Below are 26,979 nucleotides of genomic sequence, written 5' to 3' on the forward strand. Positions count from 1 at the left end.
GAAGCGAAAAATAAAAACCCCTACAGCACCTGGTATTCCCAGGCAGTCTCCCAACCCAGTACTAATCAAGCCTCACCCTGCTTAGCTTCCGAGATCTGACAGGATCGGGCACTTTGAAGGTAGTATGGCCGTAGGTGGAGATTGCTGTCTCATGATATCCTCTCATTCTTAAATCCATGAGCCTATATCTTGCTCCATGCATACACAGAGACTGAGAAAATGACAGGTGCACTCAAATGTACTATAGACGGAATTCTTGATGTCAGAATTCTATTTTGGAAGGTTGCATTGTGTTGAACTTTCAGAGGAAAAAACGATATATTTCTTTGCCACTGCGGGAAAAAAGTAGCAAGAAATGAAACATTTTCATTTGCTGCGAGGAATGCCATGTATATTTTCATTAGGGAAGCGAAAAATAAAAACCCCTACAGCACCTGGTATTCCCAGGCAGTCTCCCAACCCAGTACTAATCAAGCCTCACCCTGCTTAGCTTCCGAGATCTGACGGGATCTGGCGCTTTCAAGGTAGTATGGCCGTAGGTGGAGATTGCTGTCTCATGATATCCTCTCATTCTTAAATCCATGAGCCTATATCTTGCTCCATGCATACACAGAGACTGAGAAAATGACAGGTGCACTCAAATGTACTATAGACGGAATTCTTGATGTCAGAATTCTATTTTGGAAGGTTGCATTGTGTTGAACTTTCTGAGGAAAAAACGATATATTTCTTTGCCACTGCGGGAAAAAAGTAGTAAAAAATGAAACATTTTCATTTGCTGCAAGGAATGCCATGTATATTTTCATTAGGGAAGCAAAAAATAAAAACACCCACAGCACCTGGTATTCCCAGGCAGTCTCCCAACCCAGTACTAATCAAGCCTCACCCTGCTTAGCTTCCGAGATCTGACGGGATCGGGCGCTTTCAAGGTAGTATGGCCGTAGGTGGAGATTGCTGTCTCATGATATCCTCTCATTCTTAAATCCATGAGCCTATATCTTGCTCCATGCATACACAGAGACTGAGAAAATGACAGGTGCACTCAAATGTACTATAGACGGAATTCTTGATGTCAGAATTCTATTTTGGAAGGTTGCATTGTGTTGAACTTTCAGAGGAAAAAACGATATATTTCTTTGCCACTGCGGGAAAAAAGTAGCAAGAAATGAAACATTTTCATTTGCTGCGAGGAATGCCATGTATATTTTCATTAGGGAAGCGAAAAATAAAAACCCCTACAGCACCTGGTATTCCCAGGCAGTCTCCCAACCCAGTACTAATCAAGCCTCACCCTGCTTAGCTTCCGAGATCTGACGGGATCGGGCGCTTTCAAGGTAGTATGGCCGTAGGTGGAGATTGCTGTCTCATGATATCCTCTCATTCTTAAATCCATGAGCCTATATCTTGCTCCATGCATATACAGAGACTGAGAAAATGACAGGTGCACTCAAATGTACTATAGACGGAATTCTTGATGTCAGAATTCTATTTTGGAAGGTTGCATTGTGTTGAACTTTCTGAGGAAAAAACGATATATTTCTTTGCCACTGCGGGAAAAAAGTAGTAAAAAATGAAACATTTTCATTTGCTGCAAGGAATGCCATGTATATTTTCATTAGGGAAGCAAAAAATAAAAACACCCACAGCACCTGGTATTCCCAGGCAGTCTCCCAACCCAGTACTAATCAAGCCTCACCCTGCTTAGCTTCCGAGATCTGACGGGATCGGGCGCTTTCAAGGTAGTATGGCCGTAGGTGGAGATTGCTGTCTCATGATATCCTCTCATTCTTAAATCCATGAGCCTATATCTTGCTCCATGCATACACAGAGACTGAGAAAATGACAGGTGCACTCAAATGTACTATAGACGGAATTCTTGATGTCAGAATTCTATTTTGGAAGGTTGCATTGTGTTGAACTTTCTGAGGAAAAAACGATATATTTCTTTGCCACTGCGGGAAAAAAGTAGTAAAAAATGAAACATTTTCATTTGCTGCAAGGAATGCCATGTATATTTTCATTAGGGAAGCGAAAAATAAAAACACCCACAGCACTTGGTATTCCCAGGCAGTCTCCCAACCCAGTACTAATCAAGCCTCACCCTGCTTAGCTTCCGAGATCTGACGGGATCGGGCGCTTTCAAGGTAGTATGGCCGTAGGTGGAGATTGCTGTCTCATGATATCCTCTCATTCTTAAATCCATGAGCCTATATCTTGCTCCATGCATACACAGAGACTGAGAAAATGACAGGTGCACTCAAATGTACTATAGACGGAATTCTTGATGTCAGAATTCTATTTTGGAAGGTTGCATTGTGTTGAACTTTCAGAGGAAAAAACGATATATTTCTTTGCCACTGCGGGAAAAAAGTAGCAAGAAATGAAACATTTTCATTTGCTGCGAGGAATGCCATGTATATTTTCATTAGGGAAGCGAAAAATAAAAACCCCTACAGCACCTGGTATTCCCAGGCAGTCTCCCAACCCAGTACTAATCAAGCCTCACCCTGCTTAGCTTCCGAGATCTGACGGGATCGGGCGCTTTCAAGGTAGTATGGCCGTAGGTGGAGATTGCTGTCTCATGATATCCTCTCATTCTTAAATCCATGAGCCTATATCTTGCTCCATGCATATACAGAGACTGAGAAAATGACAGGTGCACTCAAATGTACTATAGACGGAATTCTTGATGTCAGAATTCTATTTTGGAAGGTTGCATTGTGTTGAACTTTCTGAGGAAAAAACGATATATTTCTTTGCCACTGCGGGAAAAAAGTAGTAAAAAATGAAACATTTTCATTTGCTGCAAGGAATGCCATGTATATTTTCATTAGGGAAGCAAAAAATAAAAACACCCACAGCACCCACAGCACCTGGTATTCCCAGGCAGTCTCCCAACCCAGTACTAATCAAGCCTCACCCTGCTTAGCTTCCGAGATCTGACGGGATCGGGCGCTTTCAAGGTAGTATGGCCGTAGGTGGAGATTGCTGTCTCATGATATCCTCTCATTCTTAAATCCATGAGCCTATATCTTGCTCCATGCATACACAGAGACTGAGAAAATGACAGGTGCACTCAAATGTACTATAGACGGAATTCTTGATGTCAGAATTCTATTTTGGAAGGTTGCATTGTGTTGAACTTTCAGAGGAAAAAACGATATATTTCTTTGCCACTGCGGGAAAAAAGTAGCAAGAAATGAAACATTTTCATTTGCTGCGAGGAATGCCATGTATATTTTCATTAGGGAAGCGAAAAATAAAAACCCCTACAGCACCTGGTATTCCCAGGCAGTCTCCCAACCCAGTACTAATCAAGCCTCACCCTGCTTAGCTTCCGAGATCTGACGGGATCGGGCGCTTTCAAGGTAGTATGGGCGTAGGTGGAGATTGCTGTCTCATGATATCCTCTCATTCTTAAATCCATGAGCCTATACACTGGCGACACACTTTATTCGAGCTCGGCTAGTCCCACGAATTCGGGTATACCCGGGTGTATTGAGGTTTGTGACTGTTTTCTGCCCGAGTGCATTGAGTTATTTTCCGGCAGGGCTGGAAGCATTTTATTCCCGCTGGCTGCAATACTGCACAGTACATATATATATACTGCATTACAATTCATGAATTTATGCCATCTGGTAGACACGCGAAGCATTGCAGCCTATTAAATCCTAATCATTATCATTTAACAGATCAGCCGCCCATCAGCCAGGCATGAACCCAGGCTGGGAAGGCAAATGCAACGAGGCTTGTCAGAGGTGAGGAGCGGCGCATTCCAGGTATCTGCCAGGTACATACCGGGTATTTGCTCGAATAAAGTGTGTCGGTGCAGTATCTTGCTCCATGCATATACAGAGACTGAGAAAATGACAGGTGCACTCAAATGTACTATAGACGGAATTCTTGATGTCAGAATTCTATTTTGGAAGGTTGCATTGTGTTGAACTTTCTGAGGAAAAAACGATATATTTCTTTGCCACTGCGGGAAAAAAGTAGTAAAAAATGAAACATTTTCATTTGCTGCAAGGAATGCCATGTATATTTTCATTAGGGAAGCAAAAAATAAAAACAACCACAGCACCTGGTATTCCCAGGCAGTCTCCCAACCCAGTACTAATCAAGCCTCACCCTGCTTAGCTTCCGAGATCTGACGGGATCGGGCGCATTCAAGGTAGTATGGCCGTAGGTGGAGATTGCTGTCTCATGATATCGTCTCATTCTTAAATCCATGAGCCTATATCTTGCTCCATGCATACACAGAGACTGAGAAAATGACAGGTGCACTCAAATGTACTATAGACGGAATTCTTGATGTCAGAATTCTATTTTGGAAGGTTGCATTGTGTTGAACTTTCAGAGGAAAAAACGATATATTTCTTTGCCACTGCGGGAAAAAAGTAGCAAGAAATGAAACATTTTCATTTGCTGCGAGGAATGCCATGTATATTTTATTAGGGAAGCGAAAAATAAAAACCCCTACAGCACCTGGTATTCCCAGGCAGTCTCCCAACCCAGTACTAATCAAGCCTCACCCTGCTTAGCTTCCGAGATCTGACGGGATCGGGCGCTTTGAAGGTAGTATGGCCGTAGGTGGAGATTGATGTCTCATGATATCCTCTCATTCTTAAATCCATGAGCCTATATCTTGCTCCATGCATACACAGAGACTGAGAAAATGACAGGTGCACTCAAATGTACTATAGACGGAATTCTTGATGTCAGAATTCTATTTTGGAAGGTTGCATTGTGTTGAACTTTCAGAGGAAAAAACGATATATTTCTTTGCCACTGCGAGAAAAAAGTAGCAAGAAATGAAACATTTTCATTTGCTGCGAGGAATGCCATGTATATTTTCATTAGGGAAGCGAAAAATAAAAACCCCTACAGCACCTGGTATTCCCAGGCAGTCTCCCAACCCAGTACTAATCAAGCCTCACCCTGCTTAGCTTCCGAGATCTGACGGGATCTGGCGCTTTCAAGGTAGTATGGCCGTAGGTGGAGATTGCTGTCTCATGATATCCTCTCATTCTTAAATCCATGAGCCTATGTCTTGCTCCATGCATACACAGAGACTGAGAAAATGACAGGTGCACTCAAATGTACTATAGACGGAATTCTTGATGTCAGAATTCTATTTTGGAAGGTTGCATTGTGTTGAACTTTCAGAGGAAAAAACGATATATTTCTTTGCCACTGCGGGAAAAAAGTAGCAAGAAATGAAACATTTTCATTTGCTGCGAGGAATGCCATGTATATTTTCATTAGGGAAGCGAAAAATAAAAACCCCTACAGCACCTGGTATTCCCAGGCAGTCTCCCAACCCAGTACTAATCAAGCCTCTCCATGCTTAGCTTCCGAGATCTGACGGGATCGGGCACTTTGAAGGTAGTATGTCCGTAGGTGGAGATTGCTGTCTCATGATATCCTCTCATTCTTAAATCCATGAGCCTATATCTTGCTCCATGCATACACAGAGACTGAGAAAATGACAGGTGCACTCAAATGTACTATAGACGGAATTCTTGATGTCAGAATTCTATTTTGGAAGGTTGCATTGTGTTGAACTTTCAGAGGAAAAAACGATATATTTCTTTGCCACTGCGAGAAAAAAGTAGCAAGAAATGAAACATTTTCATTTGCTGCGAGGAATGCCATGTATATTTTCATTAGGGAAGCGAAAAATAAAAACCCCTACAGCACCTGGTATTCCCAGGCAGTCTCCCAACCCAGTACTAATCAAGCCTCACCCTGCTTAGCTTCCGAGATCTGACGGGATCTGGCGCTTTCAAGGTAGTATGGCCGTAGGTGGAGATTGCTGTCTCATGATATCCTCTCATTCTTAAATCCATGAGCCTATATCTTGCTCCATGCATACACAGAGACTGAGAAAATGACAGGTGCACTCAAATGTACTATAGACGGAATTCTTGATGTCAGAATTCTATTTTGGAAGGTTGCATTGTGTTGAACTTTCAGAGGAAAAAACGATATATTTCTTTGCCACTGCGGGAAAAAAGTAGCAAGAAATGAAACATTTTCATTTGCTGCGAGGAATGCCATGTATATTTTCATTAGGGAAGCGAAAAATAAAAACCCCTACAGCACCTGGTATTCCCAGGCAGTCTCCCAACCCAGTACTAATCAAGCCTCTCCATGCTTAGCTTCCGAGATCTGACGGGATCGGGCACTTTGAAGGTAGTATGTCCGTAGGTGGAGATTGCTGTCTCATGATATCCTCTCATTCTTAAATCCATGAGCCTATATCTTGCTCCATGCATACACAGAGACTGAGAAAATGACAGGTGCACTCAAATGTACTATAGACGGAATTCTTGATGTCAGAATTCTATTTTGGAAGGTTGCATTGTGTTGAACTTTCAGAGGAAAAAACGATATATTTCTTTGCCACTGCGAGAAAAAAGTAGCAAGAAATGAAACATTTTCATTTGCTGTGAGGAATGCCATGTATATTTTCATTAGGGAAGCGAAAAATAAAAACCCCTACAGCACCTGGTATTCCCAGGCAGTCTCCCAACCCAGTACTAATCAAGCTTCACCCTGCTTAGCTTCCGAGATCTGACGGGATCGGGCGCTTTCAAGGTAGTATGGCCGTAGGTGGAGATTGCTGTCTCATGATATCCTCTCATTCTTAAATCCATGAGCCTATATCTTGCTCCATGCATACACAGAGACTGAGAAAATGACAGGTGCACTCAAATGTACTATAGACGGAATTCTTGATGTCAGAATTCTATTTTGGAAGGTTGCATTGTGTTGAACTTTCTGAGGAAAAAACGATATATTTCTTTGCCACTGCGGGAAAAAAGTAGTAAAAAATGAAACATTTTCATTTGCTGCAAGGAATGCCATGTATATTTTCATTAGGGAAGCAAAAAATAAAAACACCCACAGCACCTGGTATTCCCAGGCAGTCTCCCAACCCAGTACTAATCAAGCCTCACCCTGCTTAGCTTCCGAGATCTGACGGGATCGGGCGCTTTCAAGGTAGTATGGCCGTAGGTGGAGATTGCTGTCTCATGATATCCTCTCATTCTTAAATCCATGAGCCTATATCTTGCTCCATGCATATACAGAGACTGAGAAAATGACAGGTGCACTCAAATGTACTATAGACGGAATTCTTGATGTCAGAATTCTATTTTGGAAGGTTGCATTGTGTTGAACTTTCTGAGGAAAAAACGATATATTTCTTTGCCACTGCGGGAAAAAAGTAGTAAAAAATGAAACATTTTCATTTGCTGCAAGGAATGCCATGTATATTTTCATTAGGGAAGCAAAAAATAAAAACACCCACAGCACCTGGTATTCCCAGGCAGTCTCCCAACCCAGTACTAATCAAGCCTCACCCTGCTTAGCTTCCGAGATCTGACGGGATCGGGCGCTTTCAAGGTAGTATGGCCGTAGGTGGAGATTGCTGTCTCATGATATCCTCTCATTCTTAAATCCATGAGCCTATATCTTGCTCCATGCATACACAGAGACTGAGAAAATGACAGGTGCACTCAAATGTACTATAGACGGAATTCTTGATGTCAGAATTCTATTTTGGAAGGTTGCATTGTGTTGAACTTTCTGAGGAAAAAACGATATATTTCTTTGCCACTGCGGGAAAAAAGTAGTAAAAAATGAAACATTTTCATTTGCTGCAAGGAATGCCATGTATATTTTCATTAGGGAAGCAAAAAATAAAAACCCCCACAGCACCTGGTATTCCCAGGCAGTCTCCCAACCCAGTACTAATCAAGCCTCACCCTGCTTAGCTTCCGAGATCTGACGGGATCGGGCGCTTTCAAGGTAGTATGGCCGTAGGTGGAGATTGCTGTCTCATGATATCCTCTCATTCTTAAATCCATGAGCCTATATCTTGCTCCATGCATATACAGAGACTGAGAAAATGACAGGTGCACTCAAATGTACTATAGACGGAATTCTTGATGTCAGAATTCTATTTTGGAAGGTTGCATTGTGTTGAACTTTCTGAGGAAAAAACGATATATTTCTTTGCCACTGCGGGAAAAAAGTAGTAAAAAATGAAACATTTTCATTTGCTGCAAGGAATGCCATGTATATTTTCATTAGGGAAGCAAAAAATAAAAACACCCACAGCACCTGGTATTCCCAGGCAGTCTCCCAACCCAGTACTAATCAAGCCTCACCCTGCTTAGCTTCCGAGATCTGACGGGATCGGGCGCTTTCAAGGTAGTATGGCCGTAGGTGGAGATTGCTGTCTCATGATATCACTCATTCTTAAATCCATGAGCCTATATCTTGCTCCATGCATACACAGAGACTGAGAAAATGACAGGTGCACTCAAATGTACTATAGACGGAATTCTCGATGTCAGAATTCTATTTTGGAAGGTTGCATTGTGTTGAACTTTCAGAGGAAAAAACTATATATTTCTTTGCCACTACGGGAAAAAAGTAGCAAGAAATGAAACATTTTCATTAGCTGCAAGGAATGCCATGTATATTTTCAATAGGGAAGCAAAAAATAAAAACACCCACAGCACCTGGTATTCCCAGGCAGTCTCCCAACCCAGTACTAATCAAGCCTCACCCTGCTTAGCTTCCGAGATCTGACGGGATCGGGCGCTTTCAAGGTAGTATGGCCGTAGGTGGAGATTGCTGTCTCATGATATCCTCTCATTCTTAAATCCATGAGCCTATATCTTTCTCCATGCATACACAGAGACTGAGAAAATGACAGGTGCACTCAAATGTACTATAGACGGAATTCTTGATGTCAGAATTCTATTTTGGATGGTTGCATTGTGTTGAACTTTCAGAGGAAAAAACGATATATTTCTTTGCCACTGCGAGAAAAAAGTAGCAAGAAATGAAACATTTTCATTTGCTGCGAGGAATGCCATGTATATTTTCATTAGGGAAGCGAAAAATAAAAACCCCTACAGCACCTGGTATTCCCAGGCAGTCTCCCAACCCAGTACTAATCAAGCCTCACCCTGCTTAGCTTCCGAGATCTGACGGGATCGGGCACTTTGAAGGTAGTATGGCCGTAGGTGGAGATTGCTGTCTCATGATATCCTCTCATTCTTAAATCCATGAGCCTATATCTTGCTCCATGCATACACAGAGACTGAGAAAATGACAGGTGCACTCAAATGTACTATAGACGGAATTCTTGATGTCAGAATTCTATTTTGGAAGGTTGCATTGTGTTGAACTTTCAGAGGAAAAAACGATATATTTCTTTGCCACTGCGGGAAATAAGTAGTAAAAAATGAAACATTTTCATTTGCTGCAAGGAATGCCATGTATATTTTCATTAGGGAAGCAAAAAATAAAAACACCCACAGCACCTGGTATTCCCAGGCAGTCTCCCAACCCAGTACTAATCAAGCCTCACCCTGCTTAGCTTCCGAGATCTGACGGGATCGGGCGCTTTCAAGGTAGTATGGCCGTAGGTGGAGATTGCTGTCTCATGATATCCTCTCATTCTTAAATCCATGAGCCTATATCTTGCTCCATGCATACACAGAGACTGAGAAAATGACAGGTGCACTCAAATGTACTATAGACGGAATTCTTGATGTCAGAATTCTATTTTGGAATGTTGCATTGTGTTGAACTTTCAGAGGAAAAAACGATATATTTCTTTGCCACTGCGGGAAAAAAGTAGCAAGAAATGAAACATTTTCATTTGCTGCGAGGAATGCCATGTATATTTTCATTAGGGAAGCGAAAAATAAAAACCCCTACAGCACCTGGTATTCCCAGGCAGTCTCCCAACCCAGTACTAATCAAGCCTCACCCTGCTTAGCTTCCGAGAACTGACGGGATCGGGCGCTTTCAAGGTAGTATGGCCGTAGGTGGAGATTGCTGTCTCATGATATCCTCTCATTCTTAAATCCATGAGCCTATATCTTGCTCCATGCATACACAGAGACTGAGAAAATGACAGGTGCACTCAAATGTACTATAGACGGAATTCTTGATGTCAGAATTCTATTTTGGAAGGTTGCATTGTGTTGAACTTTCAGAGGAAAAAACGATATATTTCTTTGCCACTGCGAGAAAAAAGTAGCAAGAAATGAAACATTTTCATTTGCTGCGAGGAATGCCATGTATATTTTCATTAGGGAAGCGAAAAATAAAAACCCCTACAGCACCTGGTATTCCCAGGCAGTCTCCCAACCCAGTACTAATCAAGCCTCACCCTGCTTAGCTTCCGAGATCTGACGGGATCGGGCACTTTGAAGGTAGTATGGCCGTAGGTGGAGATTGCTGTCTCATGATATCCTCTCATTCTTAAATCCATGAGCCTATATCTTGCTCCATGCATACACAGAGACTGAGAAAATGACAGGTGCACTCAAATGTACTATAGACGGAATTCTTGATGTCAGAATTCTATTTTGGAAGGTTGCATTGTGTTGAACTTTCAGAGGAAGAAACGATATATTTCTTTGCCACTGCGGGAAAAAAGTAGCAAGAAATGAAACATTTTCATTTGCTGCGAGGTATGCCATGTATATTTTCATTAGGGAAGCGAAAAATAAAAACCCCTACAGCACCTGGTATTCCCAGGCAGTCTCCCAACCCAGTACTAATCAAGCCTAACCTGCTTAGCTTCCGAGATCTGACGGGATCTGGCGCTTTCAAGGTAGTATGGCCGTAGGTGGAGATTGCTGTCTCATGATATCCTCTCATTCTTAAATCCATGAGCCTATATCTTGCTCCATGCATACACAGAGACTGAGAAAATGACAGGTGCACTCAAATGTACTATAGACGGAATTCTTGATGTCAGAATTCTATTTTGGAAGGTTGCATTGTGTTGAACTTTCTGAGGAAAAAACGATATATTTCTTTGCCACTGCGGGAAAAAAGTAGTAAAAAATGAAACATTTTCATTTGCTGCAAGGAATGCCATGTATATTTTCATTAGGGAAGCAAAAAATTAAAACACCCACAGCACCTGGTATTCCCAGGCAGTCTCCCAACCCAGTACTAATCAAGCCTCACCCTGCTTAGCTTCCGAGATCTGACGGGATCGGGCGCTTTCAAGGTAGTATGGCCGTAGGTGGAGATTGCTGTCTCATGATATCCTCTCATTCTTAAATCCATGAGCCTATATCTTGCTCCATGCATACACAGAGACTGAGAAAATGACAGGTGCACTCAAATGTACTATAGACGGAATTCTTGATGTCAGAATTCTATTTTGGAAGGTTGCATTGTGTTGAACTTTCAGAGGAAAAAACGATATATTTCTTTGCCACTGCGGGAAAAAAGTAGCAAGAAATGAAACATTTTCATTTGCTGCGAGGAATGCCATGTATATTTTCATTAGGGAAGCGAAAAATAAAAACCCCTACAGCACCTGGTATTCCCAGGCAGTCTCCCAACCCAGTACTAATCAAGCCTAACCTGCTTAGCTTCCGAGATCTGACGGGATCTGGCGCTTTCAAGGTAGTATGGCCGTAGGTGGAGATTGCTGTCTCATGATATCCTCTCATTCTTAAATCCATGAGCCTATATCTTGCTCCATGCATACACAGAGACTGAGAAAATGACAGGTGCACTCAAATGTACTATAGACGGAATTCTTGATGTCAGAATTCTATTTTGGAAGGTTGCATTGTGTTGAACTTTCTGAGGAAAAAACGATATATTTCTTTGCCACTGCGGGAAAAAAGTAGTAAAAAATGAAACATTTTCATTTGCTGCAAGGAATGCCATGTATATTTTCATTAGGGAAGCAAAAAATTAAAACACCCTCAGCACCTGGTATTCCCAGGCAGTCTCCCAACCCAGTACTAATCAAGCCTCACCCTGCTTAGCTTCCGAGATCTGACGGGATCGGGCGCTTTCAAGGTAGTATGGCCGTAGGTGGAGATTGCTGTCTCATGATATCCTCTCATTCTTAAATCCATGAGCCTATATCTTGCTCCATGCATACACAGAGACTGAGAAAATGACAGGTGCACTCAAATGTACTATAGACGGAATTCTTGATGTCAGAATTCTATTTTGGAAGGTTGCATTGTGTTGAACTTTCTGAGGAAAAAACGATATATTTCTTTGCCACTGCGGGAAAAAAGTAGCAAGAAATGAAACATTTTCATTTGCTGCGAGGAATGCCATGTATATTTTCATTAGGGAAGCGAAAAATAAAAACCCCTACAGCACCTGGTATTCCCAGGCAGTCTCCCAACCCAGTACTAATCAAGCCTCACCCTGCTTAGCTTCCGAGATCTGACGGGATCTGGCGCTTTCAAGGTAGTATGGCCGTAGGTGGAGATTGCTGTCTCATGATATCCTCTCATTCTTAAATCCATGAGCCTATATCTTGCTCCATGCATACACAGAGACTGAGAAAATGACAGGTGCACTCAAATGTACTATAGACGGAATTCTTGATGTCAGAATTCTATTTTGGAAGGTTGCATTGTGTTGAACTTTCTGAGGAAAAAACGATATATTTCTTTGCCACTGCGGGAAAAAAGTAGTAAAAAATGAAACATTTTCATTTGCTGCAAGGAATGCCATGTATATTTTCATTAGGGAAGCAAAAAATTAAAACACCCTCAGCACCTGGTATTCCCAGGCAGTCTCCCAACCCAGTACTAATCAAGCCTCACCCTGCTTAGCTTCCGAGATCTGACGGGATCGGGCGCTTTCAAGGTAGTATGGCCGTAGGTGGAGATTGCTGTCTCATGATATCCTCTCATTCTTAAATCCATGAGCCTATATCTTGCTCCATGCATACACAGAGACTGAGAAAATGACAGGTGCACTCAAATGTACTATAGACGGAATTCTTGATGTCAGAATTCTATTTTGGAAGGTTGCATTGTGTTGAACTTTCAGAGGAAAAAACGATATATTTCTTTGCCACTGCGGGAAAAAAGTAGCAAGAAATGAAACATTTTCATTTGCTGCGAGGAATGCCATGTATATTTTCATTAGGGAAGCGAAAAATAAAAACCCCTACAGCACCTGGTATTCCCAGGCAGTCTCCCAACCCAGTACTAATCAAGCCTCACCCTGCTTAGCTTCCGAGATCTGACGGGATCGGGCGCTTTCAAGGTAGTATGGCCGTAGGTGGAGATTGCTGTCTCATGATATCCTCTCATTCTTAAATCCATGAGCCTATATCTTGCTCCATGCATACACAGAGACTGAGAAAATGACAGGTGCACTCAAATGTACTATAGACGGAATTCTTGATGTCAGAATTCTATTTTGGAAGGTTGCATTGTGTTGAACTTTCTGAGGAAAAAACGATATATTTCTTTTCCACTGCGGGAAAAAAGTAGTAAAAAAATTTCAGAGGTGCCTATATTCAACCTCCTCCTGTTTGGATTTGAACTCACTATCTCTTCCAAGTATCAGCTTGAACACTGCACACCCCAACTCTGTGAGCCACAAGCTCACCATATAACATGCTGAGTGTTCTGAGGCCTGTATGATATATTTCTAAATGACATGGGAGGCATAAGTGTATTATTGTTACCGTTAAAAAAATACATTCTTGAAGAATTACCTTAAATTGGGAAATTAAATCAGAGACTGAGAAAATGACAGGTGCACTCAAATGTACTATAGACGGAATTCTTGATGTCAGAATTCTATTTTGGAAGGTTGCATTGTGTTGAACTTTCAGAGGAAAAAACGATATATTTCTTTGCCACTGCGAGAAAAAAGTAGCAAGAAATGAAACATTTTCATTTGCTGCGAGGAATGCCATGTATATTTTCATTAGGGAAGCGAAAAATAAAAACCCCTACAGCACCTGGTATTCCCAGGCAGTCTCCCAACCCAGTACTAATCAAGCCTCACCCTGCTTAGCTTCCGAGATCTGACAGGATCGGGCTCTTTGAAGGTAGTATGGCCGTAGGTGGAGATTGCTGTCTCATGATATCCTCTCATTCTTAAATCCATGAGCCTATATCTTGCTCCATGCATACACAGAGACTGAGAAAATGACAGGTGCACTCAAATGTACTATAGACGGAATTCTTGATGTCAGAATTCTATTTTGGAAGGTTGCATTGTGTTGAACTTTCAGAGGAAGAAACGATATATTTCTTTGCCACTGCGGGAAAAAAGTAGCAAGAAATGAAACATTTTCATTTGCTGCGAGGAATGCCATGTATATTTTCATTAGGGAAGCGAAAAATAAAAACCCCTACAGCACCTGGTATTCCCAGGCAGTCTCCCAACCCAGTACTAATCAAGCCTAACCTGCTTAGCTTCCGAGATCTGACGGGATCTGGCGCTTTCAAGGTAGTATGGCCGTAGGTGGAGATTGCTGTCTCATGATATCCTCTCATTCTTAAATCCATGAGCCTATATCTTGCTCCATGCATACACAGAGACTGAGAAAATGACAGGTGCACTCAAATGTACTATAGACGGAATTCTTGATGTCAGAATTCTATTTTGGAAGGTTGCATTGTGTTGAACTTTCTGAGGAAAAAACGATATATTTCTTTGCCACTGCGGGAAAAAAGTAGTAAAAAATGAAACATTTTCATTTGCTGCAAGGAATGCCATGTATATTTTCATTAAGGAAGCAAAAAATTAAAACACCCACAGCACCTGGTATTCCCAGGCAGTCTCCCAACCCAGTACTAATCAAGCCTCACCCTGCTTAGCTTCCGAGATCTGACGGGATCGGGCGCTTTGAAGGTAGTATGGCCGTAGGTGGAGATTGCTGTCTCATGATATCCTCTCATTCTTAAATCCATGAGCCTATATCTTGCTCCATGCATACACAGAGACTGAGAAAATGACAGGTGCACTCAAATGTACTATAGACGGAATTCTTGATGTCAGAATTCTATTTTGGAAGGTTGCATTGTGTTGAACTTTCAGAGGAAAAAACGATATATTTCTTTGCCACTGCGGGAAAAAAGTAGCAAGAAATGAAACATTTTCATTTGCTGCGAGGAATGCCATGTATATTTTCATTAGGGAAGCGAAAAATAAAAACCCCTACAGCACCTGGTATTCCCAGGCAGTCTCCCAACCCAGTACTAATCAAGCCTCACCCTGCTTAGCTTCCGAGATCTGACGGGATCGGGCGCTTTCAAGGTAGTATGGCCGTAGGTGGAGATTGCTGTCTCATGATATCCTCTCATTCTTAAATCCATGAGCCTATATCTTGCTCCATGCATATACAGAGACTGAGAAAATGACAGGTGCACTCAAATGTACTATAGACGGAATTCTTGATGTCAGAATTCTATTTTGGAAGGTTGCATTGTGTTGAACTTTCTGAGGAAAAAACGATATATTTCTTTGCCACTGCGGGAAAAAAGTAGTAAAAAATGAAACATTTTCATTTGCTGCAAGGAATGCCATGTATATTTTCATTAGGGAAGCAAAAAATAAAAACACCCACAGCACCTGGTATTCCCAGGCAGTCTCCCAACCCAGTACTAATCAAGCCTCACCCTGCTTAGCTTCCGAGATCTGACGGGATCGGGCGCTTTCAAGGTATTATGGCCGTAGGTGGAGATTGCTGTCTCATGATATCCTCTCATTCTTAAATCCATGAGCCTATATCTTGCTCCATGCATACACAGAGACTGAGAAAATGACAGGTGCACTCAAATGTACTATAGACGGAATTCTTGATGTCAGAATTCTATTTTGGAAGGTTGCATTGTGTTGAACTTTCAGAGGAAAAAACGATATATTTCTTTGCCACTGCGGGAAAAAAGTAGCAAGAAATGAAACATTTTCATTTGCTGCGAGGAATGCCATGTATATTTTCATTAGGGAAGCGAAAAATAAAAACCCCTACAGCACCTGGTATTCCCAGGCAGTCTCCCAACCCAGTACTTATCAAGCCTCACCCTGCTTAGCTTCCGAGATCTGACGGGATCGGGCGCTGTCAAGGTAGTATGGCCGTAGGTGGAGATTGCTGTCTCATGATATCCTCTCATTCTTAAATCCATGAGCCTATATCTTGCTCCATGCATACACAGAGACTGAGAAAATGACAGGTGCACTCAAATGTACTATAGACGGAATTCTTGATGTCAGAATTCTATTTGGAAGGTTGCATTGTGTTGAACTTTCTGAGGAAAAAACGATATATTTCTTTGCCACTGCGGGAAAAAAGTAGTAAAAAATGAAACATTTTCATTTGCTGCAAGGAATGCCATGTATATTTTCATTAGGGAAGCAAAAAATAAAAACACCCACAGCACCTGGTATTCCCAGGCAGTCTCCCAACCCAGTACTAATCAAGCCTCACCCTGCTTAGCTTCCGAGATCTGACGGGATCGGGCGCTTTCAAGGTAGTATGGCCGTAGGTGGAGATTGCTGTCTCATGATATCCTCTCATTCTTAAATCCATGAGCCTATATCTTGCTCCATGCATACACAGAGACTGAGAAAATGACAGGTGCACTCAAATGTACTATAGACGGAATTCTTGATGTCAGAATTCTATATTGGAAGGTTGCATTGTGTTGAACTTTCAGAGGAAAAAACGATATATTTCTTTGCCACTCCGGGAAAAAAGTAGCAAGAAATGAAACATTTTCATTTGCTGCGAGGAATGCCATGTATATTTTCATTAGGGAAGCGAAAAATAAAAACACCTACAGCACCTGGTATTCCCAGGCAGTCTCCCAACCCAGTACTAATCAAGCCTCACTCTGCTTAGCTTCCGAGATCTGACGGGATTTGTCGCTTTCAAGGTAGTATGGCCGTAGGTGGAGATTGCTGTCTCATGATATCCTCTCATTCTTAAATCCATGAGCCTATATCTTGCTCCATGCATACACAGAGACTGAGAAAATGACAGGTGCACTCAAATGTACTATAGACGGAATTCTCGATGTCAGAATTCTATTTTGGAAGGTTGCATTGTGTTGAACTTTCAGAGGAAAAAACTATATATTTCTTTGCCACTACGGGAAAAAAGTAGCAAGAAATGAAACATTTTCATTTGCTGCGAGGAATGCCATGTATATTTTCATTAGGGAAGCGAAAAATAAAAACCCCTACAGCACCTGGTATTCCCAGGCAGTCTCCCAACCCAGTACTAATCAAGCCTCACCCTGCTTAGCTTCCGAGATCTGACGGGATCGGGCGCTTTCAAGGTAGTATGGCCGTAGGTGGAGATTGCTGTCTCATGATATCCTCTCATTCTTAAATCCATGAGCCTATATCTTGCTCCATGCATACACAGAGACTGAGAAAATGACAGGTGCACTCAAATGTACTATAGACGGAATTCTTGATGTCAGAATTCTATTTTGGAAGGTTGCATTGTGTTGAACTTTCAGAGGAAAAAACGATATATTTCTTTGCCACTGCGAGAAAAAAGTAGCAAGAAATGAAACATTTTCATTTGCTGCGAGGAATGCCATGTATATTTTCATTAGGGAAGCGAAAAATAAAAACCCCTACAGCACCTGGTATTCCCAGGCAGTCTCCCAACCCAGTACTAATCAAGCCTCACCCTGCTTAGCTTCCGAGATCTGACGGGATCGGGCACTTTGAAGGTAGTATGGCCGTAGGTGGAGATTGCTGTCTCATGATATCCTCTCATTCTTAAATCCATGAGCCTATATCTTGCTCCATGCATACACAGAGACTGAGAAAATGACAGGTGCACTCAAATGTACTATAGACGGAATTCTTGATGTCAGAATTCTATTTTGGAAGGTTGCATTGTGTTGAACTTTCAGAGGAAGAAACGATATATTTCTTTGCCACTGCGGGAAAAAAGTAGCAAGAAATGAAACATTTTCATTTGCTGCGAGGAATGCCATGTATATTTTCATTAGGGAAGCGAAAAATAAAAACCCCTACAGCACCTGGTATTCCCAGGCAGTCTCCCAACCCAGTACTAATCAAGCCTAACCTGCTTAGCTTCCGAGATCTGACGGGATCTGGCGCTTTCAAGGTAGTATGGCCGTAGGTGGAGATTGCTGTCTCATGATATCCTCTCATTCTTAAATCCATGAGCCTATATCTTGCTCCATGCATACACAGAGACTGAGAAAATGACAGGTGCACTCAAATGTACTATAGACGGAATTCTTGATGTCAGAATTCTATTTTGGAAGGTTGCATTGTGTTGAACTTTCTGAGGAAAAAACGATATATTTCTTTGCCACTGCGGGAAAAAAGTAGTAAAAAATGAAACATTTTCATTTGCTGCAAGGAATGCCATGTATATTTTCATTAGGGAAGCAAAAAATTAAAACACCCACAGCACCTGGTATTCCCAGGCAGTCTCCCAACCCAGTACTAATCAAGCCTCACCCTGCTTAGCTTCCGAGATCTGACGGGATCGGGCGCTTTCAAGGTAGTATGGCCGTAGGTGGAGATTGCTGTCTCATGATATCCTCTCATTCTTAAATCCATGAGCCTATATCTTGCTCCATGCATACACAGAGACTGAGAAAATGACAGGTGCACTCAAATGTACTATAGACGGAATTCTTGATGTCAGAATTCTATTTTGGAAGGTTGCATTGTGTTGAACTTTCAGAGGAAAAAACGATATATTTCTTTGCCACTGCGGGAAAAAAGTAGCAAGAAATGAAACATTTTCATTTGCTGCGAGGAATGCCATGTATATTTTCATTAGGGAAGCGAAAAATAAAAACCCCTACAGCACCTGGTATTCCCAGGCAGTCTCCCAACCCAGTACTAATCAAGCCTCACCCTGCTTAGCTTCCGAGATCTGACGGGATCGAGCGCTTTCAAGGTAGTATGGCCGTAGGTGGAGATTGGTGTCTCATGATATCCTCTCATTCTTAAATCCATGAGCCTATATCTTGCTCCATGCATATACAGAGACTGAGAAAATGACAGGTGCACTCAAATGTACTATAGACGGAATTCTTGATGTCAGAATTCTATTTTGGAAGGTTGCATTGTGTTGAACTTTCTGAGGAAAAAACGATATATTTCTTTGCCACTGCGGGAAAAAAGTAGTAAAAAATGAAACATTTTCATTTGCTGCAAGGAATGCCATGTATATTTTCATTAGGGAAGCAAAAAATAAAAACACCCACAGCACCTGGTATTCCCAGGCAGTCTCCCAACCCAGTACTAATCAAGCCTCACCCTGCTTAGCTTCCGAGATCTGACGGGATCGGGCGCTTTCAAGGTATTATGGCCGTAGGTGGAGATTGCTGTCTCATGATATCCTCTCATTCTTAAATCCATGAGCCTATATCTTGCTCCATGCATACACAGAGACTGAGAAAATGACAGGTGCACTCAAATGTACTATAGACGGAATTCTTGATGTCAGAATTCTATTTTGGAAGGTTGCATTGTGTTGAACTTTCAGAGGAAAAAACGATATATTTCTTTGCCACTGCGGGAAAAAAGTAGCAAGAAATGAAACATTTTCATTTGCTGCGAGGAATGCCATGTATATTTTCATTAGGGAAGCAAAAAATAAAAACCCCTACAGCACCTGGTATTCCCAGGCAGTCTCCCAACCCAGTACTAATCAAGCCTCACCCTGCTTAGCTTCCGAGATCTGACGGGATCGGGCGCTGTCAAGGTAGTATGGCCGTAGGTGGAGATTGCTGTCTCATGATATCCTCTCATTCTTAAATCCATGAGCCTATATCTTGCTCCATGCATACACAGAGACTGAGAAAATGACAGGTGCACTCAAATGTACTATAGACGGAATTCTTGATGTCAGAATTCTATTTTGGAAGGTTGCATTGTGTTGAACTTTCAGAGGAAAAAACGATATATTTCTTTGCCACTGCGAGAAAAAAGTAGCAAGAAATGAAACATTTTCATTTGCTGCGAGGAATGCCATGTATATTTTCATTAGGGAAGCGAAAAATAAAAACCCCTACAGCACCTGGTATTCCCAGGCAGTCTCCCAACCCAGTACTAATCAAGCCTCACCCTGCTTAGCTTCCGAGATCTGACGGGATCGGGCACTTTGAAGGTAGTATGGCCGTAGGTGGAGATTGCTGTCTCATGATATCCTCTCATTCTTAAATCCATGAGCCTATATCTTGCTCCATGCATACACAGAGACTGAGAAAATGACAGGTGCACTCAAATGTACTATAGACGGAATTCTTGATGTCAGAATTCTATTTTGGAAGGTTGCATTGTGTTGAACTTTCAGAGGAAGAAACGATATATTTCTTTGCCACTGCGGGAAAAAAGTAGTAAAAAATGAAACATTTTCATTTGCTGCAAGGAATGCCATGTATATTTTCATTAGGGAAGCAAAAAATTAAAACACCCACAGCACCTGGTATTCCCAGGCAGTCTCCCAACCCAGTACTAATCAAGCCTCACCCTGCTTAGCTTCCGAGATCTGACGGGATCGGGCGCTTTCAAGGTAGTATGGCCGTAGGTGGAGATTGCTGTCTCATGATATCCTCTCATTCTTAAATCCATGAGCCTATATCTTGCTCCATGCATACACAGAGACTGAGAAAATGACAGGTGCACTCAAATGTACTATAGACGGAATTCTTGATGTCAGAATTCTATTTTGGAAGGTTGCATTGTGTTGAACTTTCAGAGGAAAAAACGATATATTTCTTTGCCACTGCGGGAAAAAAGTAGCAAGAAATGAAACATTTTCATTTGCTGCGAGGAATGCCATGTATATTTTCATTAGGGAAGCGAAAAATAAAAACCCCTACAGCACCTGGTATTCCCAGGCAGTCTCCCAACCCAGTACTAATCAAGCCTCACCCTGCTTAGCTTCCGAGATCTGACGGGATCGGGCGCTTTCAAGGTAGTATGGCCGTAGGTGGAGATTGCTGTCTCATGATATCCTCTCATTCTTAAATCCATGAGCCTATATCTTGCTCCATGCATATACAGAGACTGAGAAAATGACAGGTGCACTCAAATGTACTATAGACGGAATTCTTGATGTCAGAATTCTATTTTGGAAGGTTGCATTGTGTTGAACTTTCTGAGGAAAAAACGATATATTTCTTTGCCACTGCGGGAAAAAAGTAGTAAAAAATGAAACATTTTCATTTGCTGCAAGGAATGCCATGTATATTTTCATTAGGGAAGCAAAAAATTAAAACACCCACAGCACCTGGTATTCCCAGGCAGTCTCCCAACCCAGTACTAATCAAGCCTCACCCTGCTTAGCTTCCGAGATCTGACGGGATCGGGCGCTTTCAAGGTAGTATGGCCGTAGGTGGAGATTGCTGTCTCATGATATCCTCTCATTCTTAAATCCATGAGCCTATATCTTGCTCCATGCATACACAGAGACTGAGAAAATGACAGGTGCACTCAAATGTACTATAGACGGAATTCTTGATGTCAGAATTCTATTTTGGAAGGTTGCATTGTGTTGAACTTTCAGAGGAAAAAACGATATATTTCTTTGCCACTGCGGGAAAAAAGTAGCAAGAAATGAAACATTTTCATTTGCTGCGAGGAATGCCATGTATATTTTCATTAGGGAAGCGAAAAATAAAAACCCCTACAGCACCTGGTATTCCCAGGCAGTCTCCCAACCCAGTACTAATCAAGCCTCACCCTGCTTAGCTTCCGAGATCTGACGGGATCGGGCGCTTTCAAGGTAGTATGGCCATAGGTGGAGATTGCTGTCTCATGATATCCTCTCATTCTTAAATCCATGAGCCTATATCTTGCTCCATGCATATACAGAGACTGAGAAAATGACAGGTGCACTCAAATGTACTATAGACGGAATTCTTGATGTCAGAATTCTATTTTGGAAGGTTGCATTGTGTTGAACTTTCTGAGGAAAAAACGATATATTTCTTTGCCACTGCGGGAAAAAAGTAGTAAAAAATGAAACATTTTCATTTGCTGCAAGGAATGCCATGTATATTTTCATTAGGGAAGCAAAAAATAAAAACACCCACAGCACCTGGTATTCCCAGGCAGTCTCCCAACCCAGTACTAATCAAGCCTCACCCTGCTTAGCTTCCGAGATCTGACGGGATCGGGCGCTTTCAAGGTATTATGGCCGTAGGTGGAGATTGCTGTCTCATGATATCCTCTCATTCTTAAATCCATGAGCCTATATCTTGCTCCATGCATACACAGAGACTGAGAAAATGACAGGTGCACTCAAATGTACTATAGACGGAATTCTTGATGTCAGAATTCTATTTTGGAAGGTTGCATTGTGTTGAACTTTCAGAGGAAAAAACGATATATTTCTTTGCCACTGCGGGAAAAAAGTAGCAAGAAATGAAACATTTTCATTTGCTGCGAGGAATGCCATGTATATTTTCATTAGGGAAGCGAAAAATAAAAACCCCTACAGCACCTGGTATTCCCAGGCAGTCTCCCAACCCAGTACTAATCAAGCCTCACCCTGCTTAGCTTCCGAGATCTGACGGGATCGGGCGCTGTCAAGGTAGTATGGCCGTAGGTGGAGATTGCTGTCTCATGATATCCTCTCATTCTTAAATCCATGAGCCTATATCTTGCTCCATGCATACACAGAGACTGAGAAAATGACAGGTGCACTCAAATGTACTATAGACGGAATTCTTGATGTCAGAATTCTATTTTGGAAGGTTGCATTGTGTTGAACTTTCTGAGGAAAAAACGATATATTTCTTTGCCACTGCGGGAAAAAAGTAGTAAAAAATGAAACATTTTCATTTGCTGCAAGGAATGCCATGTATATTTTCATTAGGGAAGCAAAAAATAAAAACACCCACAGCACCTGGTATTCCCAGGCAGTCTCCCAACCCAGTACTAATCAAGCCTCACCCTGCTTAGCTTCCGAGATCTGACGGGATCGGGCGCTTTCAAGGTATTATGGCCATAGGTGGAGATTGCTGTCTCATGATATCCTCTCATTCTTAAATCCATGAGCCTATATCTTGCTCCATGCATACACAGAGACTGAGAAAATGACAGGTGCACTCAAATGTACTATAGACGGAATTCTTGATGTCAGAATTCTATTTTGGAAGGTTGCATTGTGTTGAACTTTCAGAGGAAAAAACGATATATTTCTTTGCCACTGCGGGAAAAAAGTAGCAAGAAATGAAACATTTTCATTTGCTGCGAGGAATGCCATGTATATTTTCATTAGGGAAGCGAAAAATAAAAACCCCTACAGCACCTGGTATTCCCAGGCAGTCTCCCAACCCAGTACTAATCAAGCCTCACCCTGCTTAGCTTCCAAGATCTGACGGGATCGGGCGCTGTCAAGGTAGTATGGCCGTAGGTGGAGATTGCTGTCTCATGATATCCTCTCATTCTTAAATCCATGAGCCTATATCTTGCTCCATGCATACACAGAGACTGAGAAAATGACAGGTGCACTCAAATGTACTATAGACGGAATTCTTGATGTCAGAATTCTATTTGGAAGGTTGCATTGTGTTGAACTTTCTGAGGAAAAAACGATATATTTCTTTGCCACTGCGGGAAAAAAGTAGTAAAAAATGAAACATTTTCATTTGCTGCAAGGAATGCCATGTATATTTTCATTAGGGAAGCAAAAAATAAAAACACCCACAGCACCTGGTATTCCCAGGCAGTCTCCCAACCCAGTACTAATCAAGCCTCACCCTGCTTAGCTTCCGAGATCTGACGGGATCAGGCGCTTTCAAGGTATTATGGCCGTAGGTGGAGATTGCTGTCTCATGATATCCTCTCATTCTTAAATCCATGAGCCTATATCTTGCTCCATGCATACACAGAGACTGAGAAAATGACAGGTGCACTCAAATGTACTATAGACGGAATTCTTGATGTCAGAATTCTATTTTGGAAGGTTGCATTGTGTTGAACTTTCAGAGGAAAAAACGATATATTTCTTTGCCACTGCGGGAAAAAAGTAGCAAGAAATGAAACATTTTCATTTGCTGCGAGGAATGCCATGTATATTTTCATTAGGGAAGCGAAAAATAAAAACCCCTACAGCACCTGGTATTCCCAGGCAGTCTCCCAACCCAGTACTAATCAAGCCTCACCCTGCTTAGCTTCCGAGATCTGACGGGATCGGGCGCTGTCAAGGTAGTATGGCCGTAGGTGGAGATTGCTGTCTCATGATATCCTCTCATTCTTAAATCCATGAGCCTATATCTTGCTCCATGCATACACAGAGACTGAGAAAATGACAGGTGCACTCAAATGTACTATAGACGGAATTCTTGATGTCAGAATTCTATTTTGGAAGGTTGCATTGTGTTGAACTTTCTGAGGAAAAAACGATATATTTCTTTGCCACTGCGGGAAAAAAGTAGTAAAAAATGAAACATTTTCATTTGCTGCAAGGAATGCCATGTATATTTTCATTAGGGAAGCAAAAAATAAAAACACCCACAGCACCTGGTATTCCCAGGCAGTCTCCCAACCCAGTACTAATCAAGCCTCACCCTGCTTAGCTTCCGAGATCTGACGGGATCGGGCGCTTTCAAGGTATTATGGCCATAGGTGGAGATTGCTGTCTCATGATATCCTCTCATTCTTAAATCCATGAGCCTATATCTTGCTCCATGCATACACAGAGACTGAGAAAATGACAGGTGCACTCAAATGTACTATAGACGGAATTCTTGATGTCAGAATTCTATTTTGGAAGGTTGCATTGTGTTGAACTTTCAGAGGAAAAAACGATATATTTCTTTGCCACTGCGGGAAAAAAGTAGCAAGAAATGAAACATTTTCATTTGCTGCGAGGAATGCCATGTATATTTTCATTAGGGAAGCGAAAAATAAAAACCCCTACAGCACCTGGTATTCCCAGGCAGTCTCCCAACCCAGTACTAATCAAGCCTCACCCTGCTTAGCTTCCAAGATCTGATGGGATCGGGCGCTGTCAAGGTAGTATGGCCGTAGGTGGAGATTGCTGTCTCATGATATCCTCTCATTCTTAAATCCATGAGCCTATATCTTGCTCCATGCATACACAGAGACTGAGAAAATGACAGGTGCACTCAAATGTACTATAGACGGAATTCTTGATGTCAGAATTCTATTTGGAAGGTTGCATTGTGTTGAACTTTCTGAGGAAAAAACGATATATTTCTTTGCCACTGCGGGAAAAAAGTAGTAAAAAATGAAACATTTTCATTTGCTGCAAGGAATGCCATGTATATTTTCATTAGGGAAGCAAAAAATAAAAACACCCACAGCACCTGGTATTCCCAGGCAGTCTCCCAACCCAGTACTAATCAAGCCTCACCCTGCTTAGCTTCCGAGATCTGACGGGATCGGGCGCTTTCAAGGTATTATGGCCGTAGGTGGAGATTGCTGTCTCATGATATCCTCTCATTCTTAAATCCATGAGCCTATATCTTGCTCCATGCATACACAGAGACTGAGAAAATGACAGGTGCACTCAAATGTACTATAGACGGAATTCTTGATGTCAGAATTCTATTTTGGAAGGTTGCATTGTGTTGAACTTTCAGAGGAAAAAACGATATATTTCTTTGCCACTGCGGGAAAAAAGTAGCAAGAAATGAAACATTTTCATTTGCTGCGAGGAATGCCATGTATATTTTCATTAGGGAAGCGAAAAATAAAAACCCCTACAGCACCTGGTATTCCCAGGCAGTCTCCCAACCCAGTACTAATCAAGCCTCACCCTGCTTAGCTTCCGAGATCTGACGGGATCGGGCGCGGTCAAGGTAGTATGGCCGTAGGTGGAGATTGCTGTCTCATGATATCCTCTCATTCTTAAATCCATGAGCCTATATCTTGCTCCATGCATACACAGAGACTGAGAAAATGACAGGTGCACTCAAATGTACTATAGACGGAATTCTTGATGTCAGAATTCTATTTGGAAGGTTGCATTGTGTTGAACTTTCTGAGGAAAAAACGATATATTTCTTTGCCACTGCGGGAAAAAAGTAGTAAAAAATTTCAGAGGTGCCTATTTTCAACCTCCTCCTGTTTGGATTTGAACTCACTATCTCTTCCAAGTATCAGCTTGAACACTGCACACCCCAACTCTGTGAGCCACAAGCTCACCATATAACATGCTGAGTGTTCTGAGGCCTGTATGATATATTTCTAAATGACATGGGAGGCATAAGTGTATTATTGTTACCGTTAAAAAAATACATTCTTGAAGAATTACCTTAAATTGGGAAATTAAATCAGAGACTGAGAAAATGACAGGTGCACTCAAATGTACTATAGACGGAATTCTTGATGTCAGAATTCTATTTTGGAAGGTTGCATTGTGTTGAACTTTCAGAGGAAAAAACGATATATTTCTTTGCCACTCCGGGAAAAAAGTAGCAAGAAATGAAACATTTTCATTTGCTGCGAGGAATGCCATGTATATTTTCATTAGGGAAGCGAAAAATAAAAACACCTACAGCACCTGGTATTCCCAGGCAGTCTCCCAACCCAGTACTAATCAAGCCTCACCCTGCTTAGCTTCCGAGATCTGACGGGATTTGGCGCTTTCAAGGTAGTATGGCCGTAGGTGGAGATTGCTGTCTCATGATATCCTCTCATTCTTAAATCCATGAGCCTATATCTTGCTCCATGCATACACAGAGACTGAGAAAATGACAGGTGCACTCAAATGTACTATAGACGGAATTCTCGATGTCAGAATTCTATTTTGGAAGGTTGCATTGTGTTGAACTTTCAGAGGAAAAAACTATATATTTCTTTGCCACTACGGGAAAAAAGTAGCAAGAAATGAAACATTTTCATTTGCTGCGAGGAATGCCATGTATATTTTCATTAGGGAAGCGAAAAATAAAAACCCCTACAGCACCTGGTATTCCCAGGCAGTCTCCCAACCCAGTACTAATCAAGCCTCACCCTGCTTAGCTTCCGAGATCTGACGGGATCGTTAACGGGCACAATACAAAACCAACAGGTAACTCTAGCTTCAATATATGCCCCCTGTGAGCACGACCCCGCCTTCTTCGAACACTTCTTTGCCAAATTACATAAATTAGCTAAGGGAAGTATTTTTCTCGCGGGCGACCTAAACCGCACAATGGACCCTGACCTGGACAGATGCACTCA

At 41.8% G+C, this 26,979-nt stretch overlaps 54 non-coding genes and 9 pseudogenes across 54 annotated transcripts; all 63 read right to left on the minus strand.

Moving 5' to 3' along the window:
• Positions 1-17: 17 nt before the first annotated feature.
• LOC142474671 (5S ribosomal RNA) lies at positions 18-136 on the minus strand (annotated as a pseudogene).
• A 286-nt stretch (positions 137-422) lies between these two features.
• Positions 423-541, minus strand: LOC142474569 (5S ribosomal RNA). Its single transcript, XR_012790510.1, has one exon. It is a non-coding gene; the product is annotated as a 5S ribosomal RNA (ribosomal RNA).
• Positions 542-827: 286 nt separating this feature from the next.
• LOC142474236 (5S ribosomal RNA) lies at positions 828-946 on the minus strand. The gene has a single exon (XR_012790202.1). It is a non-coding gene; the product is annotated as a 5S ribosomal RNA (ribosomal RNA).
• A 286-nt stretch (positions 947-1,232) lies between these two features.
• On the minus strand, positions 1,233-1,351 carry LOC142474393 (5S ribosomal RNA). The gene has a single exon (XR_012790345.1). It is a non-coding gene; the product is annotated as a 5S ribosomal RNA (ribosomal RNA).
• Positions 1,352-1,637: 286 nt separating this feature from the next.
• Positions 1,638-1,756, minus strand: LOC142474237 (5S ribosomal RNA). Its single transcript, XR_012790203.1, has one exon. It is a non-coding gene; the product is annotated as a 5S ribosomal RNA (ribosomal RNA).
• A 286-nt stretch (positions 1,757-2,042) lies between these two features.
• LOC142474212 (5S ribosomal RNA) lies at positions 2,043-2,161 on the minus strand. The gene has a single exon (XR_012790180.1). It is a non-coding gene; the product is annotated as a 5S ribosomal RNA (ribosomal RNA).
• A 286-nt stretch (positions 2,162-2,447) lies between these two features.
• On the minus strand, positions 2,448-2,566 carry LOC142474394 (5S ribosomal RNA). Its single transcript, XR_012790346.1, has one exon. It is a non-coding gene; the product is annotated as a 5S ribosomal RNA (ribosomal RNA).
• A 295-nt stretch (positions 2,567-2,861) lies between these two features.
• On the minus strand, positions 2,862-2,980 carry LOC142474238 (5S ribosomal RNA). Its single transcript, XR_012790204.1, has one exon. It is a non-coding gene; the product is annotated as a 5S ribosomal RNA (ribosomal RNA).
• Positions 2,981-3,266: 286 nt separating this feature from the next.
• LOC142474597 (5S ribosomal RNA) lies at positions 3,267-3,385 on the minus strand. The gene has a single exon (XR_012790537.1). It is a non-coding gene; the product is annotated as a 5S ribosomal RNA (ribosomal RNA).
• A 684-nt stretch (positions 3,386-4,069) lies between these two features.
• Positions 4,070-4,188, minus strand: LOC142474516 (5S ribosomal RNA). The gene has a single exon (XR_012790461.1). It is a non-coding gene; the product is annotated as a 5S ribosomal RNA (ribosomal RNA).
• A 285-nt stretch (positions 4,189-4,473) lies between these two features.
• Positions 4,474-4,592, minus strand: LOC142474558 (5S ribosomal RNA). Its single transcript, XR_012790500.1, has one exon. It is a non-coding gene; the product is annotated as a 5S ribosomal RNA (ribosomal RNA).
• A 286-nt stretch (positions 4,593-4,878) lies between these two features.
• Positions 4,879-4,997, minus strand: LOC142474570 (5S ribosomal RNA). Its single transcript, XR_012790511.1, has one exon. It is a non-coding gene; the product is annotated as a 5S ribosomal RNA (ribosomal RNA).
• Positions 4,998-5,283: 286 nt separating this feature from the next.
• LOC142474682 (5S ribosomal RNA) lies at positions 5,284-5,402 on the minus strand (annotated as a pseudogene).
• A 286-nt stretch (positions 5,403-5,688) lies between these two features.
• LOC142474571 (5S ribosomal RNA) lies at positions 5,689-5,807 on the minus strand. Its single transcript, XR_012790512.1, has one exon. It is a non-coding gene; the product is annotated as a 5S ribosomal RNA (ribosomal RNA).
• A 286-nt stretch (positions 5,808-6,093) lies between these two features.
• LOC142474683 (5S ribosomal RNA) lies at positions 6,094-6,212 on the minus strand (annotated as a pseudogene).
• Positions 6,213-6,498: 286 nt separating this feature from the next.
• On the minus strand, positions 6,499-6,617 carry LOC142474588 (5S ribosomal RNA). The gene has a single exon (XR_012790528.1). It is a non-coding gene; the product is annotated as a 5S ribosomal RNA (ribosomal RNA).
• A 286-nt stretch (positions 6,618-6,903) lies between these two features.
• On the minus strand, positions 6,904-7,022 carry LOC142474239 (5S ribosomal RNA). Its single transcript, XR_012790205.1, has one exon. It is a non-coding gene; the product is annotated as a 5S ribosomal RNA (ribosomal RNA).
• A 286-nt stretch (positions 7,023-7,308) lies between these two features.
• LOC142474240 (5S ribosomal RNA) lies at positions 7,309-7,427 on the minus strand. Its single transcript, XR_012790206.1, has one exon. It is a non-coding gene; the product is annotated as a 5S ribosomal RNA (ribosomal RNA).
• Positions 7,428-7,713: 286 nt separating this feature from the next.
• LOC142474482 (5S ribosomal RNA) lies at positions 7,714-7,832 on the minus strand. Its single transcript, XR_012790429.1, has one exon. It is a non-coding gene; the product is annotated as a 5S ribosomal RNA (ribosomal RNA).
• Positions 7,833-8,118: 286 nt separating this feature from the next.
• On the minus strand, positions 8,119-8,237 carry LOC142474242 (5S ribosomal RNA). The gene has a single exon (XR_012790207.1). It is a non-coding gene; the product is annotated as a 5S ribosomal RNA (ribosomal RNA).
• A 285-nt stretch (positions 8,238-8,522) lies between these two features.
• On the minus strand, positions 8,523-8,641 carry LOC142474244 (5S ribosomal RNA). Its single transcript, XR_012790209.1, has one exon. It is a non-coding gene; the product is annotated as a 5S ribosomal RNA (ribosomal RNA).
• Positions 8,642-8,927: 286 nt separating this feature from the next.
• On the minus strand, positions 8,928-9,046 carry LOC142474625 (5S ribosomal RNA). The gene has a single exon (XR_012790564.1). It is a non-coding gene; the product is annotated as a 5S ribosomal RNA (ribosomal RNA).
• Positions 9,047-9,332: 286 nt separating this feature from the next.
• On the minus strand, positions 9,333-9,451 carry LOC142474245 (5S ribosomal RNA). The gene has a single exon (XR_012790210.1). It is a non-coding gene; the product is annotated as a 5S ribosomal RNA (ribosomal RNA).
• A 286-nt stretch (positions 9,452-9,737) lies between these two features.
• On the minus strand, positions 9,738-9,856 carry LOC142474545 (5S ribosomal RNA). Its single transcript, XR_012790488.1, has one exon. It is a non-coding gene; the product is annotated as a 5S ribosomal RNA (ribosomal RNA).
• Positions 9,857-10,142: 286 nt separating this feature from the next.
• On the minus strand, positions 10,143-10,261 carry LOC142474626 (5S ribosomal RNA). Its single transcript, XR_012790565.1, has one exon. It is a non-coding gene; the product is annotated as a 5S ribosomal RNA (ribosomal RNA).
• A 286-nt stretch (positions 10,262-10,547) lies between these two features.
• Positions 10,548-10,665, minus strand: LOC142474667 (5S ribosomal RNA; annotated as a pseudogene).
• Positions 10,666-10,951: 286 nt separating this feature from the next.
• LOC142474246 (5S ribosomal RNA) lies at positions 10,952-11,070 on the minus strand. The gene has a single exon (XR_012790211.1). It is a non-coding gene; the product is annotated as a 5S ribosomal RNA (ribosomal RNA).
• Positions 11,071-11,356: 286 nt separating this feature from the next.
• On the minus strand, positions 11,357-11,474 carry LOC142474668 (5S ribosomal RNA; annotated as a pseudogene).
• A 286-nt stretch (positions 11,475-11,760) lies between these two features.
• Positions 11,761-11,879, minus strand: LOC142474540 (5S ribosomal RNA). Its single transcript, XR_012790483.1, has one exon. It is a non-coding gene; the product is annotated as a 5S ribosomal RNA (ribosomal RNA).
• A 286-nt stretch (positions 11,880-12,165) lies between these two features.
• Positions 12,166-12,284, minus strand: LOC142474572 (5S ribosomal RNA). The gene has a single exon (XR_012790513.1). It is a non-coding gene; the product is annotated as a 5S ribosomal RNA (ribosomal RNA).
• Positions 12,285-12,570: 286 nt separating this feature from the next.
• On the minus strand, positions 12,571-12,689 carry LOC142474541 (5S ribosomal RNA). Its single transcript, XR_012790484.1, has one exon. It is a non-coding gene; the product is annotated as a 5S ribosomal RNA (ribosomal RNA).
• A 286-nt stretch (positions 12,690-12,975) lies between these two features.
• Positions 12,976-13,094, minus strand: LOC142474395 (5S ribosomal RNA). The gene has a single exon (XR_012790347.1). It is a non-coding gene; the product is annotated as a 5S ribosomal RNA (ribosomal RNA).
• A 677-nt stretch (positions 13,095-13,771) lies between these two features.
• Positions 13,772-13,890, minus strand: LOC142474679 (5S ribosomal RNA; annotated as a pseudogene).
• Positions 13,891-14,176: 286 nt separating this feature from the next.
• Positions 14,177-14,294, minus strand: LOC142474669 (5S ribosomal RNA; annotated as a pseudogene).
• A 286-nt stretch (positions 14,295-14,580) lies between these two features.
• On the minus strand, positions 14,581-14,699 carry LOC142474532 (5S ribosomal RNA). The gene has a single exon (XR_012790476.1). It is a non-coding gene; the product is annotated as a 5S ribosomal RNA (ribosomal RNA).
• A 286-nt stretch (positions 14,700-14,985) lies between these two features.
• On the minus strand, positions 14,986-15,104 carry LOC142474396 (5S ribosomal RNA). The gene has a single exon (XR_012790348.1). It is a non-coding gene; the product is annotated as a 5S ribosomal RNA (ribosomal RNA).
• A 286-nt stretch (positions 15,105-15,390) lies between these two features.
• LOC142474583 (5S ribosomal RNA) lies at positions 15,391-15,509 on the minus strand. Its single transcript, XR_012790523.1, has one exon. It is a non-coding gene; the product is annotated as a 5S ribosomal RNA (ribosomal RNA).
• A 286-nt stretch (positions 15,510-15,795) lies between these two features.
• LOC142474539 (5S ribosomal RNA) lies at positions 15,796-15,914 on the minus strand. The gene has a single exon (XR_012790482.1). It is a non-coding gene; the product is annotated as a 5S ribosomal RNA (ribosomal RNA).
• Positions 15,915-16,199: 285 nt separating this feature from the next.
• Positions 16,200-16,318, minus strand: LOC142474247 (5S ribosomal RNA). The gene has a single exon (XR_012790212.1). It is a non-coding gene; the product is annotated as a 5S ribosomal RNA (ribosomal RNA).
• A 286-nt stretch (positions 16,319-16,604) lies between these two features.
• On the minus strand, positions 16,605-16,723 carry LOC142474686 (5S ribosomal RNA; annotated as a pseudogene).
• Positions 16,724-17,009: 286 nt separating this feature from the next.
• Positions 17,010-17,128, minus strand: LOC142474397 (5S ribosomal RNA). The gene has a single exon (XR_012790349.1). It is a non-coding gene; the product is annotated as a 5S ribosomal RNA (ribosomal RNA).
• A 286-nt stretch (positions 17,129-17,414) lies between these two features.
• On the minus strand, positions 17,415-17,533 carry LOC142474627 (5S ribosomal RNA). The gene has a single exon (XR_012790566.1). It is a non-coding gene; the product is annotated as a 5S ribosomal RNA (ribosomal RNA).
• Positions 17,534-17,819: 286 nt separating this feature from the next.
• Positions 17,820-17,937, minus strand: LOC142474670 (5S ribosomal RNA; annotated as a pseudogene).
• Positions 17,938-18,223: 286 nt separating this feature from the next.
• LOC142474248 (5S ribosomal RNA) lies at positions 18,224-18,342 on the minus strand. The gene has a single exon (XR_012790213.1). It is a non-coding gene; the product is annotated as a 5S ribosomal RNA (ribosomal RNA).
• Positions 18,343-18,628: 286 nt separating this feature from the next.
• On the minus strand, positions 18,629-18,747 carry LOC142474518 (5S ribosomal RNA). The gene has a single exon (XR_012790462.1). It is a non-coding gene; the product is annotated as a 5S ribosomal RNA (ribosomal RNA).
• A 286-nt stretch (positions 18,748-19,033) lies between these two features.
• LOC142474584 (5S ribosomal RNA) lies at positions 19,034-19,152 on the minus strand. Its single transcript, XR_012790524.1, has one exon. It is a non-coding gene; the product is annotated as a 5S ribosomal RNA (ribosomal RNA).
• A 286-nt stretch (positions 19,153-19,438) lies between these two features.
• Positions 19,439-19,557, minus strand: LOC142474512 (5S ribosomal RNA). The gene has a single exon (XR_012790457.1). It is a non-coding gene; the product is annotated as a 5S ribosomal RNA (ribosomal RNA).
• A 286-nt stretch (positions 19,558-19,843) lies between these two features.
• LOC142474630 (5S ribosomal RNA) lies at positions 19,844-19,962 on the minus strand. The gene has a single exon (XR_012790567.1). It is a non-coding gene; the product is annotated as a 5S ribosomal RNA (ribosomal RNA).
• A 286-nt stretch (positions 19,963-20,248) lies between these two features.
• Positions 20,249-20,367, minus strand: LOC142474249 (5S ribosomal RNA). The gene has a single exon (XR_012790214.1). It is a non-coding gene; the product is annotated as a 5S ribosomal RNA (ribosomal RNA).
• Positions 20,368-20,653: 286 nt separating this feature from the next.
• LOC142474398 (5S ribosomal RNA) lies at positions 20,654-20,772 on the minus strand. The gene has a single exon (XR_012790350.1). It is a non-coding gene; the product is annotated as a 5S ribosomal RNA (ribosomal RNA).
• A 286-nt stretch (positions 20,773-21,058) lies between these two features.
• On the minus strand, positions 21,059-21,177 carry LOC142474250 (5S ribosomal RNA). The gene has a single exon (XR_012790215.1). It is a non-coding gene; the product is annotated as a 5S ribosomal RNA (ribosomal RNA).
• A 286-nt stretch (positions 21,178-21,463) lies between these two features.
• LOC142474475 (5S ribosomal RNA) lies at positions 21,464-21,582 on the minus strand. The gene has a single exon (XR_012790422.1). It is a non-coding gene; the product is annotated as a 5S ribosomal RNA (ribosomal RNA).
• Positions 21,583-21,868: 286 nt separating this feature from the next.
• Positions 21,869-21,987, minus strand: LOC142474585 (5S ribosomal RNA). The gene has a single exon (XR_012790525.1). It is a non-coding gene; the product is annotated as a 5S ribosomal RNA (ribosomal RNA).
• A 286-nt stretch (positions 21,988-22,273) lies between these two features.
• LOC142474513 (5S ribosomal RNA) lies at positions 22,274-22,392 on the minus strand. The gene has a single exon (XR_012790458.1). It is a non-coding gene; the product is annotated as a 5S ribosomal RNA (ribosomal RNA).
• Positions 22,393-22,678: 286 nt separating this feature from the next.
• LOC142474611 (5S ribosomal RNA) lies at positions 22,679-22,797 on the minus strand. Its single transcript, XR_012790551.1, has one exon. It is a non-coding gene; the product is annotated as a 5S ribosomal RNA (ribosomal RNA).
• Positions 22,798-23,083: 286 nt separating this feature from the next.
• On the minus strand, positions 23,084-23,202 carry LOC142474600 (5S ribosomal RNA). The gene has a single exon (XR_012790540.1). It is a non-coding gene; the product is annotated as a 5S ribosomal RNA (ribosomal RNA).
• A 285-nt stretch (positions 23,203-23,487) lies between these two features.
• On the minus strand, positions 23,488-23,606 carry LOC142474642 (5S ribosomal RNA). The gene has a single exon (XR_012790579.1). It is a non-coding gene; the product is annotated as a 5S ribosomal RNA (ribosomal RNA).
• Positions 23,607-23,892: 286 nt separating this feature from the next.
• Positions 23,893-24,011, minus strand: LOC142474514 (5S ribosomal RNA). The gene has a single exon (XR_012790459.1). It is a non-coding gene; the product is annotated as a 5S ribosomal RNA (ribosomal RNA).
• Positions 24,012-24,297: 286 nt separating this feature from the next.
• On the minus strand, positions 24,298-24,416 carry LOC142474614 (5S ribosomal RNA). The gene has a single exon (XR_012790553.1). It is a non-coding gene; the product is annotated as a 5S ribosomal RNA (ribosomal RNA).
• A 286-nt stretch (positions 24,417-24,702) lies between these two features.
• On the minus strand, positions 24,703-24,821 carry LOC142474561 (5S ribosomal RNA). The gene has a single exon (XR_012790503.1). It is a non-coding gene; the product is annotated as a 5S ribosomal RNA (ribosomal RNA).
• Positions 24,822-25,106: 285 nt separating this feature from the next.
• LOC142474586 (5S ribosomal RNA) lies at positions 25,107-25,225 on the minus strand. The gene has a single exon (XR_012790526.1). It is a non-coding gene; the product is annotated as a 5S ribosomal RNA (ribosomal RNA).
• Positions 25,226-25,511: 286 nt separating this feature from the next.
• LOC142474538 (5S ribosomal RNA) lies at positions 25,512-25,630 on the minus strand. Its single transcript, XR_012790481.1, has one exon. It is a non-coding gene; the product is annotated as a 5S ribosomal RNA (ribosomal RNA).
• A 675-nt stretch (positions 25,631-26,305) lies between these two features.
• Positions 26,306-26,424, minus strand: LOC142474639 (5S ribosomal RNA). Its single transcript, XR_012790576.1, has one exon. It is a non-coding gene; the product is annotated as a 5S ribosomal RNA (ribosomal RNA).
• Between the last annotated feature and the right edge of the window lie 555 nt (positions 26,425-26,979).

Source organism: Ascaphus truei, assembly GCF_040206685.1.
Source record: "Ascaphus truei isolate aAscTru1 chromosome 18 unlocalized genomic scaffold, aAscTru1.hap1 SUPER_18_unloc_1, whole genome shotgun sequence".
NCBI lineage: Eukaryota > Metazoa > Chordata > Amphibia > Anura > Ascaphidae > Ascaphus > Ascaphus truei.